The 24,466-nt window shown below is 39.1% G+C and overlaps 1 protein-coding gene across 1 annotated transcript in view; it reads right to left on the reverse strand.

Annotated features, from left to right (window-relative positions):
* FAM120C (family with sequence similarity 120 member C) overlaps positions 1-24,466 on the reverse strand; it is a 135,545-nt gene that overhangs the window by 38,335 nt on the left and 72,744 nt on the right. The window lies entirely within an intron of this gene.

Raw genomic sequence — 24,466 nt, forward strand, 5'->3', positions numbered from 1 at the left:
GCAGGTCCAGGACAGAATTGTTGCTGCAGGATTTGGTAATCATCTAGACTCTTCTCCTCAACTCTGAGGGTTTTCTCCTACATTCTATGTTCATTCCTGTTTGAGTTCTTTCTTTCTTTCTTCTCTTAACCCCAGAAGACCTGTGTGGCTGCCAAGATGTACTTCTTATTGACAAGTGCTGACCCTTTATTTCCAACTTATAACTAGACCAACTCCTGCTCATCGTCAACACCACTGGGGATGCCTTCTGTGCTGTTTCTTTGCAACAACTTTTTGGGCACTATCATCTGGTTGGGAGACTGCCTTGGAAGGGATAACATCTAAAATTATAAGTGCAAATCTTGACCAAATTGCGTGGCTAGAGACATCATCTCAGGCTTGGGTCTAAAATGGGTCAGGCTGCATCAATCCCGGCTGATACCCGTCTGGGCCATATACTCCAGGAAAAATTCAGACAACAGGAATTAAAAAGCAAAAAACTTCAGGATTGGCCACAATATGAGTTAGGAAATTTAAAATGGAGTGAAGTACGCTATGTTCAAGTTTTCATGGCCTTGTATCTAGACAATGGAACCCAAAAGGAATCTAAGGCATGTGTAGCTTGGAGGGATAACTCTAGGAAGGACACAGAGGACATTTTAACTGACCCACCCTACGGGACCATGCAGTACACTGGGTGGGGATCGAGGCCATCCCTGAGGCAAATCAACAATGGAATTACCAGGTGAATTCTATTGATAGAGATAGATGGGACCATATGATTAACTGTTTAATAGAGGGTATGAAGAAACTTACAGTAAAACCTGTTAATAATAAAAAGGTGAAAGAGGTCCAACAGGGACAGGACAAAAATCCTGCAGTCTTCAAAGGAAGACTAGTAGAAGCTTTTAGGAAGTATACAAACGTGGATCCCTCCTCCCTCGAGGGACAGGCCCTTTTGGCTATGCATTTCATAGCCCAGTCTGCCCCAGACATCAGGCAAAAAATTCAGAAACAACTGCTGGTCCTCAGACTCCACTGAACGATTTGTTCCAATTGGCTTATTTGGTTTTCAATAATAGGGATATGGCTGAAAAGGCTGAACACACCCAGAGAAATATGCAAAAGGCTGAAATGATGGACGTGGCTTTGTCCACTCAGAGACCACCAAAGGGGAAGTTGGCTTTTCCAGGACAACCTGGCCCTGGTGGCCCACTAGGCCCACGGGTACCCAGACAGATGCAGTGTACCCTGTGTGGACAAAAGGGACACTGGAGGGAGGATTGCGATTGATGTGCCCTTTGCAAAGAGCCAGGGCATTGGAAGAGGGAATGCCCAGATGACAGAGAGCAAGGGAAGCCCCTCAGCCATTGATGGTTTTGCAATCAGAAGACTGAAGAGGCCCAAGGCCAAAAGTGGCTCTGCCTAGAGATACCATCTACATGGTCATTGATGTGGTGGGCCACTTGATAGAATTCTTATAGATACTGGTACAACCTTTTCGGTCTTAACTCAAAGGATTGGAAACAATAGTAACCATAAGGAGTATGTAATGGGGATGTCAGGGAAGAGGCAAGGGCACAATTTCCTGGAACCCCTTTTGTGCAGCATCAATGGCTGGTTGTTCTTACATTCCTTTCTGTTTGTGCCTGACTGTCCCATCCCTTTAATGGGAAGAGATTTGTTAGCTAAGTTAGGGGCCACTCTGTTTCTTCAGGGGCAAGGGAACCACCCTCATCACCAAATGGTTCTAACAGAAAGTGGAAAGGAACATAAAATTTGAAGCTAAAATAGAAGCCTTAGTAGACCCTGGAATGCGGAATACCGAGGTTCCGGGCTTGGCTGAAGATATCCAGCCAATGATTATTAAGTAAAAAGGGTTATAGAGTGTCTAAATATAAGGTACAAATTTCTTAAACCTAGGGAAGATCCTCAAAAGTGTCTGTAAATAGATTACAAAAAAGGGAGGCCACTGGTCTGACTAAACTAACTGTAGCTGATATTCAGAGCCTGATAGGAATTTTGGAAGAGGTCTTCTCCCATAAGCTAAGTGAGGGAAAGTAAAACCTTACAACATAGGTGAATGGGTGTATCAGTCCTTTGATAGCATTGAGGTAGCCACCCAATTCTTTGGAAAAAAAAAACTGTCCTTGTTTTACAAATCTAGGCTTTATAGGACCAGAGCTGTAGCTCCAAAAATAATCCAAAACCCACCAATCCTTTTACCCTTCTATTTAAAAGGCTTGTAAGTATTAAACAAAGGGGAAACAAAGTCATCCTAGGAGAAAGTTGCCTGTGCTTTGAGATGTAAATGTCCTACCTGGTCTTCTCAGGAACCCTTATCTCCACCCTATTTTTAAAATGCAAAGTTTGAAAAATGGGGTAAGTAATTTGGAAGTTGTCAAGGACAAAAAGAAATCCTAAGTGTCTTTTCTGTAAACAGTAGTAAAAAGGGTTTAGCCATCTAGACAAGGGAGCTTGATTTGTTCCATCTGCCAGAAACCCAATTTTAATCCCATCTGTTTTGTAGACATTGCTGTACCTGACTCACGGCTGAAATTTTGGAATGGGAACTATGAGGCCTGTGTGTTTGTTTGTGTGTTTGTATGTATCTATATGTGTGTTGTAGCTGTATGATATTGCCAAAAACTTAATTCATAAAAGAGCTCTACTTAATTAAAGGAAATTAAGCACCTATATAAATACTCAGAAATAGAAAATAATCTGGCCATAATAAATTTCAGGTTCATGTCATATGGAAAATATTCAGTACTAAACTGATATCTGGTATTGAAGGTGGCTTAAGCTTGTTGGTTTGATTAATACAGACATGTCTTTAGAGTCATCAATGTTAAGTATAATACTTCTGTTGTACCTAGGTTTACTAAAGGTCAAATAAGACCTCATTCTATCTGCTACAAATTTGTCAACAAGAAAAGTAACTTAATGTGGAAAAAAAAACTTTTAAGGAAAGTAAGATGTATGTTTTCAGTAAAAGAAGGTGTGAGGAATGAGAAAAATACTAAGAAAAGAGTTGTGCATGATCAGAACTTTCTATGATTGGATTAAATACAGTTGGGTAAATGGATTTTTTTGGGAGTGGGCTGGGACAAGACTGGACTTGGTGTCTCCCTCCAAAGTTTTCTTGAAATGCTGCTTTTAATAACAGATAGTATGAGTTTCTTTGCCTTTAAGTGACCTGTATTTGCTTTTGAGATCGTTTGTAACTGGTTAAGGAATAAGTATTGTTTCAGAGTGACCTATGACCTTATTTGACCAAGTTTTAAAACTTTTTTTTTTAAAAAGGATCTTTTTTTTTTTTTAGATGTTGGGGGTAGGAGTTTATTAATTAATTAATTAATTTTTGCTGTGTTGGGTCTTCGTTTCTGTGCAAGGGCTTTCTCTAGTTGTGGCAAGCAGGGGCCACTCTTCATCGCGGTGCGTGGGCCTCTCACTATCACGGCCTCTCTTGTCGCGGAGCACAGGCTCCAGATGCGCAGGCTCAGTAGTTGTGGCTCACGGGCCTAGTTGCTGTGCGGTATGTGGGATCTTCCCAGACCAGGGCTCAAACCCATGTCCCCTGCATTAGCAGGCAGATTCTCAACCACTGCGCCACCAGGGAAGCCAAGTTTTAAAACTTTTTGACAAAATACCAAATTTTAATTAAATTTCTTTTGATTTCCAGCTAACTTTAGGATGCTTTAGAGGGCCCCTGAGGTACCTCAAACAGGAATTATTTAACTAGGATTATTTGGTATGTTAAGTTAAATGTAATCATTCATAATTCTGGTTATTGTGACCAAGTTTCTTTATCAATTACACTGTAATCAGATGTTTAACCATGCCTTTTAAGTCTTCTGTCATTTATAGATAATTTTGTACTCTGATGCTGTTACAACAAGTGCTTCATCATCAAGGAGATTCATAGAAAGGCTATGGAAGCAGTTACAACAGTTCCACATCAAGATGATGGCTATGTGAGGATTCCAGCCCATACTAACTTAAAACAAGGAGCTGTCCTGCCCCTGGGGCCCCTAGATCAGGCATCCAGAGATTTTTACTCCCTGACAGGCAGGGTCAATGCCCCTATTCAGCCTTGAAGCAGTTACAGAAGACAGACCATTGCCCTTCTCCTTCCCATAAGAATATGGGAGTAAAATCTCTGAGAGGGGAATGAAACAGGAAAGATGGGGGCAGGGCACAAACTTAAAACAGAATGACATAGCCGTGTGCGTTCAAGTCCCAATCTGGGTTTTGGCCGAGTGAGTCCCGGCCATGTGGGTTCAAGTCCCAATCTGAGGTGCATGGTTTCAGTTCCTTTTCTGATCATTTCTGAGAAGACATAGTTTTGGGTATTCAGTCTTCCAGTCTGGCAGTAATGAGTTTTAGTTTTAAGCCTGGCTTTCTAGGAGTTGCCTCTGGGTCAAAGGTGGTGTTTCAGTCCCTTGTGCCAGTGAGGCATCTGCTCTGTACTGATGGGTCTTTTTTTTTTTTTAATTTTATTTATTTTTGGCTGCATTGGGTCTTTGTTGCTGTGTGCGGGCTTCTCCTTGTGGTGGCTGCTCTTGTTGCAGAGCATGGGCTCTAGGTGCACAGGCTTCAGTAGTTGCAGCAGGCAGGCTCAGTAGTTGTGGCTTGTGGGCTCTAGAGCACAGGCTCCGTAGTTGTGGCGCACGGGCTTAGTTGCTCCACAGCATGTGGGATCTTCCCGGACCAGGGATTGAACCCGTGTCCCTTGCACTGGCAGGTGGATTCTTATCCACTGCACCACCAGGGAAGTCTCTATTGATAGGTCTTTATGTGATTTGGAGAATGCTTTGAAGTCTGCCTCATGTCCTGTTCTGGGTGCTCCTGAGTGAGTGCCATCTACTGCATGCACACACCCTTCCTGATCCCCAGAGTTGACTGTGATCCCAGCAGGGCTCTTCTTGGCTATTTCTTTCCTTGGTTCTCTCTATAAAACTTCTGGATGCTCTGCCATTTTGCTTGTATCATGGAGCTATCAGCCTCCTCTTAATTCCTCACCATCAAGATCCCTATTGTTCTTGACATGCTCTTAGGCATGGAATTTTCCATGCTGTGTTCCAAATAAAGACAGTCACTTCAGGTAGAGGTATAGAGCTCCTCATTCTTATGGCCTGCTTTTTCCCCTAAGAAGAGCTCCTAGTCACTGTACCAGATCTGGAGCTGCTTTTCCCAGTGACAAGTGACATCCTGCTCTACAAGTGGGTACTGAGGATGGGGGGATGGGTTGGCAGCCCCTAGTCTTTTTTGGCTTGATCCTCCCAGTGCGGAAACTCCTTCTGACATATGAGCTTAGTGGGAATGATTGGGGACCCAAGTATTGTTGGCATGCTGCCCCTGGATTAGAGCTTCTGCCATGAGTGGAGGCTGGGTAAGTGAGCCTCTTTACCACACCTACCTGGACACAGGACTGGGGTTGACAAGAACTGTCAGTATTCCGCTCCCAGGGTGAAACTATAACCCAAGAATGGGAGCTGGGAGGAGAAGGAGTCCTTGTCTTCTTGGCTATGTATGCCTGAGGGTTAAATGATTTTAAAAAGAATTTTCAGTAGTTAAGTTATAATTTTGCTCAGGGCAGGGTTTGCCCACCTCTTTACTCTGGAAGTCCCACTTGCTGTCTTCCCTTTTGTTTTTCTTGTGGTAAGAGATATATAATGTAATATTTACCACTTTAATAATTTTTAAGTGTACAGTTCAGCAGCATTAAGTACATTCACATTATGCTGCATCATCACCACTACCTATCTCCAGAACTTCTTCTTCCCAACTCGAATGTTGTACCTACTAAACACTAATTCCCCATTCCTCCCTCCCCTCAGTCCCTGGAAACCACCATTTGACTTTCTATCTCTAAAATTGACTATTCTAGGTACCTCATATAAGTGGAATCATACAATGTTTGTCCTTTTGTGACTGGCATACTTCACTTAGCATATCTTTAAAGGTCAGTCATGTTGTAGCATGTATCAGATTTTCCTTTTTAAGGTTGAATAACATTCTATCATATGTGTATACCACTTTTGGTCCCTCAATTCATCCACCAATGGAAACAGGTTGCTTCCACCTTTTGACTATTGTTCATCTTCTTCTGGTTCCCTTGTATATAGTAAGTTGTTTCTCTCTTGCTTCTTTCAAGACTGTCTTTCTCTTTTAAACAGTGCTAAAGTGTGGATCTTTAAGTTGTACTACATGGAAGTTTTGATCTTAGATGTATAGATTTATGTTTTTCATCAAATTTGGGAAGTTTTCAATTCTTCTTTCAATTTCTTCATATATTATTTTCTAACTACCTCCCCTCTCTCCTGGGTCACCTGTTATGCATATGTTAGTATGCTTGATACTGTCCTAAGGTCTGTTAGCCTCTTTTCATTTTTATGCATTCTTTTTACATTCTGTTCTTCAGACTGGATAATTTCTATTTATCTACCTTCAAATTCTCTGATTTTTTTCCTTCTCTCAGCTCAAATCTGCTGTTGAGCTCCTCAAGTTAATTTTTCACTTCAATGAATATACTTTTCAACTCCAGAATATCTATTTGATTTCTTTTTGTAATTTCTATCTCTTTATTTAATTAAAGTATAGTTGGTTTATAATATTAGTTTCAGGTGTACAGGATAATGATTCAGTATTTTTATAGAATATACTCCATTAAGAGTTATTACAAAATGATGACTATAAGTCCCTGTTCTATACAATATATCCTTGTTGCTTATCCATTTTATACATAGTAGTTTGTATCTCTTAATCGCATAACCATACCTTGCCCCTCCCTTCTTCCATCTCCCCACTGGTAACCACTGGATTGTTTTCTATCTGTGAGACTGTTTCTTTCTTGCTATATACATTCATTTGTTTTACTTTTTAGATTCCACAAATAAGGGATATCATACAGTAATTTGTCTTTCTCTGTCTGAATTATTTCACTATGCATAATATTCTCTAGGTCTATCCACATTGCTACAAATGGAAGAATTTCACTCTTTTCTATGTTTGAGTACTCCATTATACATTATACAATACTCCATTATACATTATACAATGCTCCATTATACACACACACACACACACACACACACACACACACCCGATATGTTTTTTTATCCATTCATCTGTAGATTGCCATTTTAATTATAATATGTCTTGGTGTGGGTCTGTTTGGGTTCATCTTATTTGAGACCCTCTCTGCTTCCTGTACATGGATATCTGTTTCCTTCTTCAGGTTTGGGAAGTTTCCAGACATAATCTCATCAAATATATTTTTGATCCCCTTCTCTCTCTTGTTTCCTTCTGGGACCCCTTAAAGAGAATGTTGGTATGCTTAATGTTATCTCAGAGATCTCAAACTGTTCTCATTTTAAAAAATTTGTTTTTCTTTATGCTGTTCTGATTGGGTGATCTCCATTAGTCTATCTTCCAGATCACTTATGCTTTCTTCTGAATCACTTAGTCTGCTATTCATTCCTTCTAGTGTGTTTTTAATTTAAGTTATTGAATTCTTCATTTCTGATTGGGTCTTTCTTATATTTTCGAGTTCCTTGTTAAAATTCTAACTGTGCTCATCTGTTCTTTTCTCTAATCCAATTAACATTCTTATTACTAATGCTTTGAATTCTTTAATCTTTATTGTTTATTCCTTTTCATTATTTATTTTTTCAAGGGTTTTCTCTTGCTGTTTCAATTGAGACCAGTTCCTCTGCCTTTTTATTTTGCTAAACTTTCTCTGTGTCTATGAAATTAGGTGAAGCAGTTACCTACTGTGGTGTTGAAGGGATGTCCTTATGTGGGAGGGCCCTTATGTAAAGTGTGTGTGCCCAATGCCTTTGGTGGGAGGGCTGGATTTGACGTGGATGCAAGTCACCTCTTTCCTCAGGGTGTGCTGGCAGCTATCACCTTGTTGGGAGGTGGGGCTGGAGATGAAGGTGTTAGGGGAGGAGCCTGGTGTGAGGCAGGGCTTCCCCTCTGTTCAGTAGCCATCACCACCTTGTCCGTGTGGGGTTAGGTCCCAAGATGCTGAAGCGGAAGCCCTTAGGATCCAGCCGAGTTGGCTCTGTTCCCTTTAAGTATGTGCTTTCCCCTCTCCCTGCACTGGGACCTTTGCCCCAGAGGGGGCTAGTGCTGAAGGAAGGGGGGCCCGTGTGGGCTCTGGGCTCATGTCAGCTGTAGACAGAGGTCCAAGTTGTCTCCAATGCATTGCCTCTGCAGGCACCAGGAACTGTTTCCCTTGCTCTGTTCAGACGTAGCCTCAGGTCCAAGTCCCCTTTGTTCCTCACATCCAATCATTGCCCTCAGCCTCCGCTGCCCCAGTCCTGTTGTGAAGCCACACCACAGGGTAGGTGGGGCCTGAATTGATTCTCAGTGTGTATGGGGGTGGGTGAGCTGTGGTAGAGTGGCCACCGTTAGAGTTTTGGGCCGCTTCTGATGCACCAACAATGGATGCCACAGGCCCACCCAGACACCCCCCTGGGACTCAGTAGCCTGTGTCCCACATTTGAGCTTTCTCCCTGGTTGTGGCAGCCCTGGATCCAATGCCACGCTGCATCATGGATAAGTGGGTCTGGAGCAGTCGCTGGGCTGGGGTTGGGGCCAGGGCGGTCGTGGGAAACCTGGCAGCCTCTGGAGCAGTCCTCACTCTGCCCTCTCTGCCCTGCCTTGAGGGTAAGCCAGCACGCACATGCTCCTCATGCTCAATCCAGGCTTCCCACAGCCCTCCTGTGGTCCTCCAATCAGTCAAGAGGGCTTGTCTTCCCTGTGTCGGATTCTGGGGCACCCAATCTGTGGTTCAAATAGCTTACTCCCCAGGGCGAATCTCCACCAGTGTAATCTCCCTGTTCCTCTGAGTTCCCTCCCAGGGGCACAGGGCCTGACCTGATTGCTTCTCTTCCCTTCCTACCCAATTATGGGTGAATCTTTCTTGTAGCCTTGGTTGTACAGAAGTCTTTCTGCCGGTTTCCAGTTAGTTTTCAGTGAGAATTGCTCCATATGTAGACGTATTTATGTGTTCATGGGGAGAGGTGAGTTCCATACCTCCTTCTGCCCCACCACCTTGATAGATTTCTTCTATTTATTTATTGCTATTCTCTATTTGATAGGTCTTTGTTATCATACTTTAATTCTTTAAATATGGTTTCCTTTAGTTCTTTGAATATATTTATAGGAGCTGATTAAAAGTCTTTATTTACTATGTCCTATATCCATATGCCCTCGGAGACAGTTTCTATTGACTGCTTTTTGTCCTGAGTATGAGACACACATTATTTCTTTGCAACTTTTGTAATTTTCTATTTGACACTGGACAGTTTTGATAATATACTGAGCAACTCTGGACTTTTGACTCCCTCCCAAAGCAATGTAGTTTCTGCTTTTATATTTGTTTAGTGACATGTCTGAACCAATTCTGGAGAGTCTATCTTTCCTGCAGTGTGTAGCCTGATGTCCTTGCTCAGATTTTTATTTTTACTTTTAATTCGTTTCATTTTTAGGGCTAGCTTCCTAGGAGTCTCTCTTGGATCATCATAACTTATTAGCCAGCCAATGATTAGTCAAAGGTTGTGCATAAACATCTTGGGCCAATAAAGCTTCCATTTTTGCAAAGGGGATCTATATGTAGGTTGGGGCATGCATTAAAAATTCAAGCAGTTTATGTCTGGCTTTTTTTTTTTCTTATGTAGGTGTCATGTTCAGCCAGGTATGAATATGTAATTGGGGCTCTAAGTCTCTCCTGAGTCTGTATGCAGACTTGTACATGTACACAATCTTCCAGATTCCCAGGACTATATGAGAGCGTATCCAAGACCTTTATGGTTGTTTTATTGCTCAGATCTCCCAGTTAAATTTTTGGCATGGTGTATTGCAGCCACAGGTAACTGAGATATTTGTCCCCCCGACTGTTTGCCATTGATTTTGCTATTGTTTTTGACAATGCCCTGGGCTTGAGGCTTCTTTTTTAATTTTCATTTAAAAAACTGCTTTCTTGTCTCAAGATCAGGTAAATCATTGCTTGGTTTTTATTCTACCTGTTATCTTTTTTTTCCTTAAATTTATCTCTATAATCAATTTATCTAGAATTTATGTGTGGTAGGGCTCTAACTTGATGTTTTCTCCTCAGATACCAACCCAATTTTCTCAACAATTATTAAAAAGTTCATCTATTCCTCATTGATTTGTGAAGCTTTCTTTAGCACATTTTAAGTTATTATGTGTCTAGGGTCTTAGTATTAGCTGCTCTAACAATGACCTGTCAATTTTTGTGCCAGTATCATATCATTTTAGTATACATTTATAATACATTCTGGCTTTTTTGTTGACGTTATTTGAGCCAAGACTCCACTTACTGATCTTTAAAAAAAAATTTCAATCTATTCTTACTCATTTGCTTTTCCCAACAAACTTAAGAATTATTTTGTCAGGTCAACAAAGACTAGTTTTTATATACCTTTACTCTTTATATATCAGGATGGCACATGGTTAACTCAAATATTCTATTACGTACAGCTGGGAATGAATCTGCTGCTTCTTAATAGAACTGTTTCTCTGAAGAGACTCTGCAACTTCAGCCATGAATCTAGAGAAACAACTTTGTTCAATTTCATGTTCTATTTCTGGAAAATGGTTGAGATTGTAAAGAACCTGTGCTAGAAATGGTAGGGCCTTGGTACACGGTTCTCCTCATTCAACAGGGCTGCATCCCACCCCTAGAAGCCTGACAGAGTTCCTCATTATCCTTCCCTCCTCAGTTGTGATTATTATATGTATAAAGTTTCTGCCTTCCTCCAACTGTATCAAGCTTTCCTAGTAGACTCTCATTTCTCTAGGCCAAATGTCCAAGAGCTGCACCAACTTAAGCTTTAGCCACAACTTGCCCAGCAGTACTTTACTTTCATGAGAGGTATCTCTTAACTATAGTTACTAGAAGCAATTGAGGAGTTTAGATTACTAATACTCAATCAGGGCATAGTTCAGTGTTCCTACCCAGTCTTTTTTTTTTTAATTATTATTTTTTTGGCTGCGTTGGGTCTTTGTTGCTGTGCACGAGCTTTCTCTAGTTGCGGAAAGTGGGGGCTACTCTTCATTGCAGTGAACAGGCTTCTCATTGTGGTGGCTTCTCTTTTTGCAGAACATGGGCTCCAGGCACGCGGGCTTCAGTAGCTGTGGCATGCGGGCTCAGCAGTTGTGGCTTACGAGCTCTAGAGCGCAGGCTTAGTAGTTGTGGTGCATGGGCTTACTTGCTCCGTGGCATGTGGGATTTTCCCAGACCAGGGATCGAACCTGTGTCCCCTGTATTGTCAGGTGGATTTTTAACCACTGTGCCACCAGTGAAGTACCCTACCCAGTCTTTACATTGATGGGCAATGCAGTACTTAGGATAAGTTAAATTTCATTTAAAGTTGAATTTTAAATTTCCAGTAAGACTTTATGTTAATTTTTAAAACTGCATTTTTCTACCATTTTGCCTTTTAAAAACCATAGGAAATGCAATCCCTATCAAACTAACACTGGCATTTTTCACAGAACTAGAATAAAAAATTTCACAATTTGTATGGAAACACAAAAGACCCCAAATAGCCAAAGCAATCTTGAGAATGAAAAATGGAGCTGGAGGAATCAGGCTCCCTGACTTCAGACTATACTACAAAGCTACAGTAATCAAGACACTATGGTACTGGCACAAAAACAGAAATATATATCAATGGAACAGGATAGAAAGCCCAGAGATAAACCTACGCACGTATGGTCACCTTATCTTTGATAAAGGAGGCAAGAATATACAGTGGAGAAAAGACAGCCTCTTCAATAAGTGGTGCTGGGAAAATTGGACAGGTACATGTAAAAGTATGAGATTAGGACACTCCCTAACACCATACACAAAAATAAACTCAAAATGGATTAAAGACGTAAATGTAAGGCCAGACACTATCAAACTCTTAGAGGAAAACATAGGCAGAACGCTCTATGACATAAATCACAGCAAGATCCTTTTGGACCCACCTCCTAGAGAAATGGAAATAAAAACAAATGGGACCTAATGAAACTTAAAAGCTTTTGCACAGCAAAGGAAACCATAAACAAGACCAAAAGACAACCCTCAGAATGGGAGAAAATATTTGCAAATGAAGCAACTGACAAAGGATTAATCTCCAAATTTATAAGCAGCTCATGCAGCTCAATAACGAAAAACAAACAACCCAATCCAAAAATGGGCAGAAGACCTAAATAGACATTTCTCCAAAGAAGATATACAGACTGCCAACAAACACATGAAAGAATGCTCAACATCATTAATCATTAGAGACATGCAAATCAAAACTACAATGAGATATCATCTCACACCAGTCAGAATGGCCATCATCAAAAAATCTAGAAACAATAAATGCTGGAGAGGGTGTGGAGAAAAGGGAACCCTCTTGCACTGCTGGTGGGAATGTAAATTGATACAGCCACTATGGAAACAGTATGGAGGTTCCTTAAAAACCTACAAATAGAACTACCATACAACCCAGCAATCCCACTACTGGGCATATACCCTGAGAAATCCATAATTCAAAAAGAGTCATGTACCAAAATGTTTATTGCAGCTCTATTTACAATAGCCCGGAGATGGAAACAACCTAAGTGTCCATCATCGGATGAATGGATAAAGAAGATGTGGCACATATATACAAAGGAATATTACTGAGCCATAAAAAGAAATGAAATTGAGATATTTGTGGTGAGGTGGATGGACCTAGAGTCTGTCATATAGAGTGAAGTAAGTCAGAAAGAGAAAAACAAATATCGTATGCTAACACATATATATGGAATCTAAGGGAAAAAAATAGGTCATGAAGAACCTAGGGGCAAGACGGGAATAAAGACACAGACCTACTAGAGAATGGATTTGAGGATATGGGGAGGGGGAAGGGTTAGCTGTGACAAAGTGAGAGAGTAGCATGGACATATATACACTACCAAACGTAAAATAGATAGCTAGTGGGAAGCAGCCGCATAGCACAGGGAGATCGGCTCGGTGCTTTGTGACCACCTAGAGGGGTGGGATAGGGAGTGTGGGAGGGAGGGAGACGTAAGAGGGAAGAGATATGGGAACATATGTATATGTATAAGTGATTCACTTTGTTATAAAGCAGAAACTAACACACCATTGTAAAGCAATTATACTCCAATAAAGATGTTAAAAAAACCAAAGGAATTGGAAGTTGGAGAGACTTGGGTTCAAACTCTTGCACAACCCCTTATTAGTTATGTAATCTTTGCAAGTCACTTCTCTTTGAGCCTTTGTCTCCTCTTCTATAAATGGAGATAAATAATACTTTTCAGCACTATTATGAGGATTAATAGCATCGTATACAAAGGGCTGACTTAGCACAAGGTCAGGTACGTAGGATGTAATATTATAGAATGTGTTCTTGATTATTTTGTAAACACTGATAACTGCCTTATGCTGTAATAATGATCTTATATATGAGTTACTGACTTTCACAGGGCAGTTTCCCCCTACACTAAAAGACTTCAGATGGTGCTTCTTCTTTTGGGGTGTTTAGGTCTTTTTAAAAGTAATCTTTATATCTTTTCCCTTGCTTTTAGGGAGTAACCTATCACTTATAATTGGTATCACTGGGGCTGGTTCTAAGAATAGCTTTTACTCCCTGTCTCACCTCCCTTGAATTTGCTACTACTGATCTGTTGTACACTGGGAAATCAGATGACCAAATTGTCAGAAATGTGTCTAAATTAAGGATAAATAGGTTGAGCAGAAGACTAAGGGGTTCTTTTCAGGGCAAGCATATAGAACCTATTAGAGCATAGTCTTTGTGATAGCTATTAGAGCTATTAATAAGCCATTTTAACTTACTTTCATGTTTTGGATGTATTCCAAAAAACCCAGAGAATCAAACAAATGGGAACATGAGCTATTACTATACTTTTGGGAAAAAAGGTAAAACATATAATTCAAGAGTTAATATGTGATAATGTAGGGCTGTGGCCCAGGAATGTGTTAAGGAGCTAGGAGGAATGAATCCTATCCATTATTCTTATTGGGAAGACTTCTTAAGTCACCAATCTTAATGTCAAGGCAGTTAGAATATTAACACATATTAAGAATCTATTATGTGATAGAGCCTCTGCATACATTATCTCAATCCTCAAACAGCTCTGAGAAGTAACAATTATTACACCCATTTATGGTGAGAAAATGGATACTCTGAACAGGGGTCCCCAATACCCGGGCCGTGGACTGGTTAGGAACCGGGCTGCACAGCAGGAGGTGAGTGCTGGGCAACTGAGTGAAGCTTCATCTGCCGCTCCCCATCGCTCACATTACTGCCTGAACCATCCCCCCCATCGCTTGCATTACCACCTGAACCACGTCCCCCAACCGTGGAAAAACTGTCTTCCACGAAACTGGTCTCTGGTGGCAAAAAGTTTGGGGACTGTAGCTCTAAAAGGTTAAAGTGACTTATCCAAGCTGAAAAGTGCCAGAGCCAGAAGTCAAACTAAGGTTTGTCCAGTTTCAAAGCTCAAAGCTCTGTAATCCTCTGGTGACTTGTAGGGACTGACTTCCTCTTTGCACAAAAACTTACTCTACATCAGCAAATAAACAATGTGTAAAAAACGTGTAAAAAAGTAGAATGTGTAAAAAACGTGTAAAAAAATAGAATACCATTGACAATCACAATAATATATATCAAGTACCTAGGAATTAATTTAAAATGCAGAAGACCTCTATGAAAGAAAATTAACTCTATTTAGGACATAAACTTCTGTACATTTGAAACTAAAATAATGCTGTAAATCAACTATACTTCAAAAAATAAAAAAACATAAAGAAAGAGACCTGAATAAAGGGAGAAGTAAACTATGATCTTTGGATGGGAAGACAACATTATAAAGATGTCAATTTTCCCTAAATTAATCTATAAATCCAATTCATTGACCAAAAAAACCCGACAAGATTTTGTGGAAACTGGACTAATTCTAAATTACATATGGAACAATAAAGATTCATGTGGGCATTTGGTGCCACTGGGGCTCCCACGTTCCAAGCAGTCATATCACCTCTGTGCCTGGTGCTCACAGGGGCAGACCCGAGAGCTAGAAGGCAGCCTCAGGACCAGACTCCTGTGGGTGGGCCACCCACAGAGGTGGGGATAAAACGAAAGCTGAACCCCAGGGACAGGGTGACCAAGGAATAAGATTGAAAATCTTTCCATCAGCTGTACAAGCTGCAGATTAAATCCCCATGATCAGCTAGGTAGACCCTGCGTCTACAGAATATCTGAGTAGACAATGAGTGTTCCCACAAATGAAAATGGTCTAGCTCTGGGAGCTGTGGACTTTTGGGGGAAAACAGATGCAGCAATGGGTCAGATCAGAGTCTAAGTGGTCCCCACAGGGCCCACAGCAGTTCCAGAGACCAGCCCACAGGCACAGGAGGGCCTCTTGGGGAGGCGGAGTTGGGCTGTGGCTCACGGTGTGTGCGAGGACACTTACAGCAGAGATCCCAGGGAAACATAATTATTAATATTACTATGCTTTGATTCATTCGGTCATTGCTTCTGGCTTTTTTGTTTGTTTTTCATTTTTTTCTTGCTTTGTTTTTGTTTTAGTATATTTTCTTAAATTTAGTCTTTTGGGATCTCTATGCTTTACAGCATATTCACTTTTATTTTTATCTTTTTAAAATATATTTCTATTTTTACTTTGCTTTTCTGTTCTTCTGTGTTCTTTTCCCTTATTTTTTTCTTCTTCTTTAATATATTTTTCTTTGCTTTTCTGTTGTCCTGTGCTTTCTCCCTTTTTCTTCTGTTATTAGTTTTTAAAGTCATTTTTATCAGTTTGTTCTGTTCCCTTTATTCTTCAGGTGGCACAAAACTTTGGTATGTTTTTTAGGTTATGTGTTTTTGTTAGTTTTAATCCTAATTATTTGATTTCGTTTTTGAGTTCTTCTATTTGTCTGGTTGTTTTCTTGCTTTTTGTTTTATTTGGCTCTGCTTCAGTTTCTTTTATGTGTGTGTATGTTTCCTTGTTTCTGTTTTTGTTTGATTTTGTTTTTACCATTTCTCTGGGATTTTATTTGTCTTTTTTTTCTTCCTTAAGATATTTTCTACTTTATTTTTTTAATATTTCTAAATCTACATTGCTTTTCTGTTCAGTCTTCTTTCCCCTTTCTCTTTTCCTATTTTGTTTATCATCTTTGTCAGTTTGTTTTGTTTCTTTGCTTCATTCTTCAGTTAGCAGTCTGCTTCGGTTTTGTTTTTCAGTTATGTGTTTTTTCTCAGTTTTCTTTTTAATTGTTTGATTTCGTTCTTGGATTGTTTCGCTTGCCTGGTTGTTCTCTTGCTTTATGATTTATTTGGGTCCATTTTTGTTTCATCTGTGTGTGCATGTTTCCTTCTTTCTGTTTCATTTTACTTTTTACCATTACTCTGGGGTTTTCTTAGTCTTTTTTTAAAATCTGCTTTATTGCTGGGACGAGTGACTTGTGAGGTCTTGGTCCCTCGACCAGATGTTGGGCCTGAAGCTCTGGGGTCGGAGCACAGAGTCTAGGGTGCTGGACCACTAGAGAATTTCCAGCCCCAGGGAACATTAATCACCGAGAGCTCCCACGGAGGCCTCTATCTAAATCCAAGACCCGACTCCACCCAGCTGTCAGAAGATCCCAGTGCTGGACACCTCACAAAAGACAAAAAACAAAACAGGAACACAAACCCACCCATTAGCACACAGACTACCTAAAGTCACACTAAGCTCACAGACACTCCAAAACACACCACCTGAAGTGGCCCTGCTCATCAGAGGGAAAAGACTCAGCTCCACCCCCTCAGGACGCAGGCACCAATCCCTTCCATCAGGAAGCCTACACAAGCCACTGGACCAACCTCACCACCAGGGGCAGAGGACAGAAACAAAAGGAACTACAACCCTGCAGCCCAGGGAAAGGAGACCTCAAGTACTGTAAATTAGAAAAAATGAGAAGACAGAGAAATATGCAGCAGATGAAGGAGCAAGGTAAAAACCCACCAGACCAAACAAATGAAGAGGAAATAGGCAGTCTACCTGAAAAAGAATTCAGAGTAATGATAGTAAAGATGATACAAAATCAAGGAAATACAATGGAGAAAATACAGGAAATGTTTAACAAAGACCTAGAAGAACTAAAGAGCAAACAAACAAAGATGAACAACACAATAACTGAAATTAAAAATACTCTAGAAGGAATCAATAGCAGAATAACTGAGGCAGAAGAATGGAAAGTGAGCTGGAAGACAGAATGGTGGAAAAAACTGCTGCAGAGCAGAATAAAGAAAAAAGAATGAAAAGAATTGAAGACAGTCTCAGAGACCTCTGGGACAGCATTAAGCACACTAACATTCGAATTATAGGCGTCCCAGAAGAAGAAAAAAAAGAAAGGGTCTGCAAAAATAGTTGAATAGATTATAGTTGAAAATGTCCCCAACATGGGAAACGAAATAAGACAATCAAGTCCAGGAAGCGCAGAGAGTCCCATACAGAAGAAACAGGATGAGACACGTATTAATCACACTAACAGAAATGAAACACAAAGAGAAAATATTAAAAGCAGCAAGGGAAAAGCAACAAATAACATACAAGAGAATCCCCATAAGGTTAACAGCTGATCTCTCAGCAGAAACTCTGCAAGCCAGAAGGGAGTGGCAGGACATATTTAAAGTAATTAAAGGGAAAAACCTACAAACAAGATCACTCTAACCAGCAAGGATTTCACTCAGATTCGATGGAGACATTAAAACCTTTACAGACAAGCAAAAGCTAAGAGAATTCAGCACCACCAAACCAGCTTTACAAGAAATGCTAAAGGAACTTCTCTAGGCAGGAAACACAAGAGAAGGAAAAGACCTACAAAATCAAAAACAAACCAATTAAGAAAATGGTAATAGGAACATACATATCAATAATTACCTTAAATGTAAATGGATTAAAAGCTGCAACCAAAAGGCACAGACTGGCTGAATGTATACAAAACAAGACCCTACATATGCTGTTTACAAGAGACCCACTTCAGATTTAGGGACCTATATAGACTCAAAGTGAGGGGATGGAAAAAGATATTCCATGCAACTGGAAATCAAAAGAAAGACGGAGTACCAACACTCATATCAGACAAAATAGACTTTCCAATAGAGAATATTACAAGAGACAAGAAAGGACATTACATAATGATCAAAGGATCAATCCAAGAAGAAGCTATAACAATTGTAAGTATCTAGTCACCCAACATAGGACAACCTCAATATATAAGGCAAATGTTAACAGCCATAAAAGGGGAAATTGACAGCAACACAATAATAGTAGGCGAATTTAACACCCCGCTTATACCAATGGACAGATGATCCAAACAGAAAATAAATAAGGAAACACAAGCTTTAAATGACACATTAGACCAGATGGACTTAATTGATATTTATAGGACATTCCATCCAAAAACAACACAATACACTTTCTTCTCATGTGCACACAGAATATTCTCCAGGATAGATCACATCTTGGGTCACTAATCAAGCCACAGTAAATTTAAGAAACTGAAATTGTATCAAGCATCTTTTCTGACCACAACGCTAAGAGACTAGATATCAATTTCAGGAAAAAATAATTGTAAAAAATACAAATACATGGAGTCTAATGAAGACACTACTAAACAACCAAGAGATCACTGAAAAAATCAAAGAGGAAATCAAAAAATAAATAGAAACAAATGACAATGAAAACACGATGAACCAAAATCCACGGGATGCAGCAAAAGCAGTTCTAAGAGGGAAGTTTATAGCAATACAATCCTACCTGAAGAAACAAGAAACATCTCAAATAAACAACCTAACCTTAAACCTAAAGCAATTAGAGAAAGATGAACAACAGCAAACAAACAAACAAAAAACAAAAAACCCCCAAAGTTAGCAGAAGAAATCACAAAGATCAAATCATAAATAAATGAAAAAGAAAGGAAGGAAACAATAGCAAACATCAATAAAACTAAAAGTTGGTTCTTTCAGAAGACAAATAAAATTGATAAACCAATAGCCAGACTCATCAGGAAAAAAAGAGAGAAGACTCAAATCAATAGAATTAGAAACGAAAATGGAGAAGTACCAACTGACACCGCAGAAATACAAAGGATCATGAAAGACTACTATAAGGAACTAAATGCCAATAAAATGGACAACCTGGAAGAAATGGACAAATTCTTAGAAAAGTACAACCTTCCAAGATTGAACCGGAAAGAAATAGAAAATATAAACAGACCAATCACAAGCACTGAAATTGAAAGTGTGATTAAGTCTTCCAGCAAGCAGCTACATAGCACAGGGAGATCAGCTTGGTGCTTTGTGATCACCTAGGCAGATGGGATAGGGAGGGTGGGAAGGAGACGCACAAGGGAGGAGATATGGGGATATATGTATATGTATAGCTGATTCACTTTGTTATAAATCAGAAACTAACACATCATTGTAGAACAATTATACTCCAATAACGATGTTAAAAAAGAAGTAAATCCCCATAAAAGTTTAGTAAGACATTAAAAAAAAAAAAAGTCTTCCAACAAACAAAAGCCCAGGGCCAGATCGCTTCACGGGCAAATTCTAGCAAACATTTAGAAAAAAGCTAACACCTATACTTCTCAAACTCTTTCAAAATATAGCAGAGGGAGGAACACTCACAAACTCATTCTACGAGGCCACCATCACACTGATACCAAAACCAGACAAAGATGTCACAAAAAAGATTACAGGCCAATATCACTGATGAACATACATGCAAAAATCGTCAAAAAACTACTAGCAAACAGAATCCAATAGCACATTAAAAGGATCATACACCATGATCAAGTGGTGATTATCCCAGGATTGCAAGGATTCTTCAATATATGCAAATCAATTAATGTGATACACCATATTAACAAATTGAAGGAGAAAAACCATATGATCATCTCAATAGATGCAGAAAAAGCTTTTAACAAAATTCAACATCCATTTATGATGAAGACACTCCAGAAAGTAGGCACAGAGGGAACTTTCCTCAACATAATAAAGACCATATATGACAAGCCCACAGCCAACATCATCATCAATGGTGAAAAACTGAAAGCATTTCCTCTAAGATCAGGAAAAAGACAAGGGTGTCCACTCTTGCCACTATTATTCAACATAGTTTTGGAAGTGCCAGCCATGGCAATCAGAGAAGAAAAACAAATAAAAGGAATCCAAATTGGAAAATACGAAATAAAACTGTCACTGTTTGCAGATGACATGATACTATACACAGCAAATGCTAAAGATGCCACCAGGAAAATACTAGATGTAATCAATGAATTTGGTAAAGTAGCAGAATACAAAATTAATGCAGAGAAAGACCCCAAATAGTCAAAGCAATCTTGAGAAAGAAAAATGGAGCTAGAGGAATCAGGTGCCCTGACTTTAGACTATACTACAAAGCTACTCTAATCAAGACAGTATGGTACTGACACAGAAATAGAAATACAGATCAATGGAATAGGATAGAAAGCACACAGATAAACCCACTCACATATGGTCACCTTATCTTTGATAAAGGAGGCAAGAATACACAATGGGGAAAAGACAGCCTCTTCAATAAGTGGTGCTGGGAAAACTGGACAGCTACATGTAAAAGAATGATATTTGAACACTTCCTAGAAAGAATATGAATATGAAAAAAAAGAACACTCCCTAACACCATATCCAAAAATAAACTCAAAATGGATTGAAGATCTAAATGTAAGGTCAGACACCATAAAACTCTTAGAGGAAAACATAGGCAGTACACCTATGACATAAATCAAAGCAAGATCCTTTTTGACCCACCTCCTAGAGCAATGGAAATGAAATTAAAAATAAACAAGTGGGACCTAGTGAAACTTAAAAGCTTTTGCACAGCAAAGGAAACCATAAACAAGATGGAAAGACAACCCTCAGAATGGGAGAAAATATCTGCAAACAAAGCAACTGACAAAGGATTAACCTCCAAAATATACAAGCAGCTCATGCAGCTCAATATCAAAAAGAAAACAAAAACAAAGAAAAACCAAATCCAAAAATGGGCAGAAGACCTAAATAGACATTTCTCCAAAGAAGATATACAGATTGCCAACAAACACATGAGAACATGCTCAACATTACTAATCATTAGAGAAATGCAAATCAAAACCACAATGAGGTATCACCTCACACTAGTCACAATGGCCATCATCAAAAAACCTAGAAACAATAAATGCTGGAGAGGGTGTGGAGAAAAGGGAACTCTTCTGCACTGTTGGTAGGAATGAAAATTGATACAGCCACTATGGAGAACAGATGGAGGTTCCTTAAAACACTGAAAGTAGAGCTACCATATGAACCAGCAATCTCACTACTGGGCATATACTCTGAGAAAACCATAATTCAAAAAGAGTCAAATATCGTATATTAATGCATGTATGTGGAACCTAGAAAAATGGTACAGATTAACCGGTTTGCAGGGCAGAAGTTGAGACACAGATGTAGAGAACAAACGTATGGACATCAAGGGGGGAAAGCCGCTGGGGGTTGGGGATGGTGGTGTGATTAAAAAAAAAAAGTCACGTACCCCAATGTTCATTGCAGCACTATTTACAATAGCCAGGACATGGAAGCAACCTAAGTGTCCATCGACAGATGAATGGATGAAGAAGATGTGGCACATATATACAATGTAATATTACTCAGTCAGAGAAAGGAACGAAATTGGGTTATTTGTAGTGATTTGGATGGACCTAGAGTGTGTCATACAGAGTGAAGTAAGTCAGAAAGATAAAAACAAATACCGTATGCTAACACATATATATGGAAAGTAAAAAAGTGGTACTGATGAACCTAGTGGCAGGGCAGGAATAAAGACGCAGACATAGAGAACGGACTTGAGGACACTGGGGGAAGGGGAAGCCAGGACGAAGTTAGAGAGTAGCATTGACATATATACACTACCAAATGTAAAATGGATGGCTAGTGGGAAGCCGCTGCAGAGCACAGGGAGTTCAGCTTCATGTTTTGTGACGACCTAGGGGGGTGGGATAGGGAAGGTGGGAGGGAGATGCAAGAGGGAGGGCATATTGGGATATATATATACGTATAGCTGATTCACTTTGTTCTACAGCAGAAACTAACAACATTGTAAAGCAATCATACTCCAATAAAGATATTAAAAATAAAAGATTTATGTGGTTCAACAATATTTAGTACAAGTCTGCAACAAGAAAAGCAGAGTGGAGATTTACCTGACCTGATATTAAGGCAAATTACAAACCGTTAATAATTCGAAGAATGTGATACTGGCAACGCAGCAAGTAGGCAATGGAACAAAATAGAATCCAGGAATGGACTCAAGAATATACAGGAACTTGGTACCTAATAATGGTGGTAACACAAATCAATGCGGAGAGAACAGGTCATTTAATAAACGGGGTTGGGAAAACTGGCTTATTATGTAGAGAAAATAAAATTAGATCATTTTATACAGCATATACAGAATAAATACCCACTATATTAAAGACCTTACATGGAAGGCAACATTATAAAACTATAATGTAAACAGTTACATTATAGTTACAGAAAAAGTAGACACATCTTTATGACCCAGGGGTAGGGAAGAATTTATTAAATAAGATCCCCAAAGCACACACCATAAATGTACAGATTGATGGGTTTGACAAAATCAACTTAAATACTTATTGGTTAGGGGTAAAGTGTACTGATATCTGCAAATTACTTGGAAATGCATCAAAAAGGATGGATAAATGGATGGCTAGAGATGGAGAGAGGGATAGTTATATGGTTATATGGTATAAAGCTGTTAATTATAGAATCTAAGTGTGGTCATATGAGTGTTTATATGGTTATATGGTATAAAGCTGTTAATTACAGAATCTAAGTGGTGGTCATATGAGTGTTTGCCATCCTATCCTTCCAACTTTTCTGTGTGTTTTTTTTTTTTTGGCCACGCCACATGGTGTGGCATGAGGGATCTTAGTTCCCTGACCAGGGATGGAACCCACGCCCCCTGCGGTGGAAGGGTAGAGTCTTAACCACTGGATCGCCAGGGAAGTCCCACTTTTCTGTATGTATGAAATCATAATGAAAGGTCAGTGACAATGAAATACTTTTGTTCTAAAAAGGATATTGTACATAAATTTCTAAAAAATTGTGGCTGACTGGAAAAGATATTTGACACATGTACACACAGATATAGAAAAGATATTTGCTTTATTTGTATGTTTATTTGTTTAGGGTATATTATGTATTTAAGGTTTAACATACAGTCTTGTTAAATTGTCATTTATATACAGATTGCTAAATTGCCCTAAAGAAAGTTGAACCAAATTTACATTTGCATAAAGATAGCCAGTTGCTGTCACCATTGTCACTTCTTGGGTATTGTTCTTTTTTTTCTTTTTTTAATTGGGGTATAGTTGTTTTACAATGTTGTGTTAGTTTCTGCTGTACAGCTAAGTGAACCAGCTATTATGTATACATATATCCCCTATTTTTTGGATTTCCTTCCCATTTAGGTCACCACAGAGCACTGAGTAGAGTTCCCTGTGCTATACAGCAGGTTCTCATTAGTTATCTATTTTACACATAGTAGTGTATATATGTCAATCCCAATCTCACAAGAAACTTCTGTAATCAGAAAGAAAAAAGACAAGTAACCTAAAAGAAAATTTGCAAGATAAATAGGCACTTCAGAGAATGTGAAAACAAATGGCTAATATATATAAAAAAGAAGATCAACCTCATCTGTAGTCAAATAAATGCAAATTAAAATAAAAGATACTACTTGAAACCCACTGGATTAGCAAAAATTAAGAAGTTATAAGATATCAGCCCTGGCAATAATATGAAGAAATAGAAACCCTTATGCATTCTTCATAGGACTATAAATTTAGAACAAATATAATCTAGAGCAATTTGGCCATATTTGGCGAAAAATCTATATGCATATTTACAGGATCCAGGACTTCAACTCCTAAATACATACTTCAGATAAACTGACACAGGAACACAAAGATACAGAGACATCTATGAAGATATTCCCTGTAGCACTGTTTGCAATATCCCAGAACTGGAAACAACTATCAAACAACAAATAAAGTCTATGATATAAGTAATTGTTGGAATATAATTCAGCAGTCATCAGGAACGAACCATATACGAATACAGAAAGATCTACAAAATAACACTGAGTGAAAAAGTAAGAAATAGAATATGTACAACACAGTATCTTTCATGTTAAAAAAGGAAAAAATCTACACATATAAACATCAATATAGATTGTGCATGCACATATATATATATATATATATATATATATATATATATATATATATATATATGTAAAAATATATGGAAGATGGCTTGGAGGGACACACATCAAATACCCAAGAGTGGATAACTATGGGTAGAGA

This window comes from Leucopleurus acutus (genome assembly GCF_964270905.1).
Source record: "Leucopleurus acutus genome assembly, chromosome: X".
Classification (NCBI taxonomy): Eukaryota; Metazoa; Chordata; class Mammalia; order Artiodactyla; family Delphinidae; genus Leucopleurus; species Leucopleurus acutus.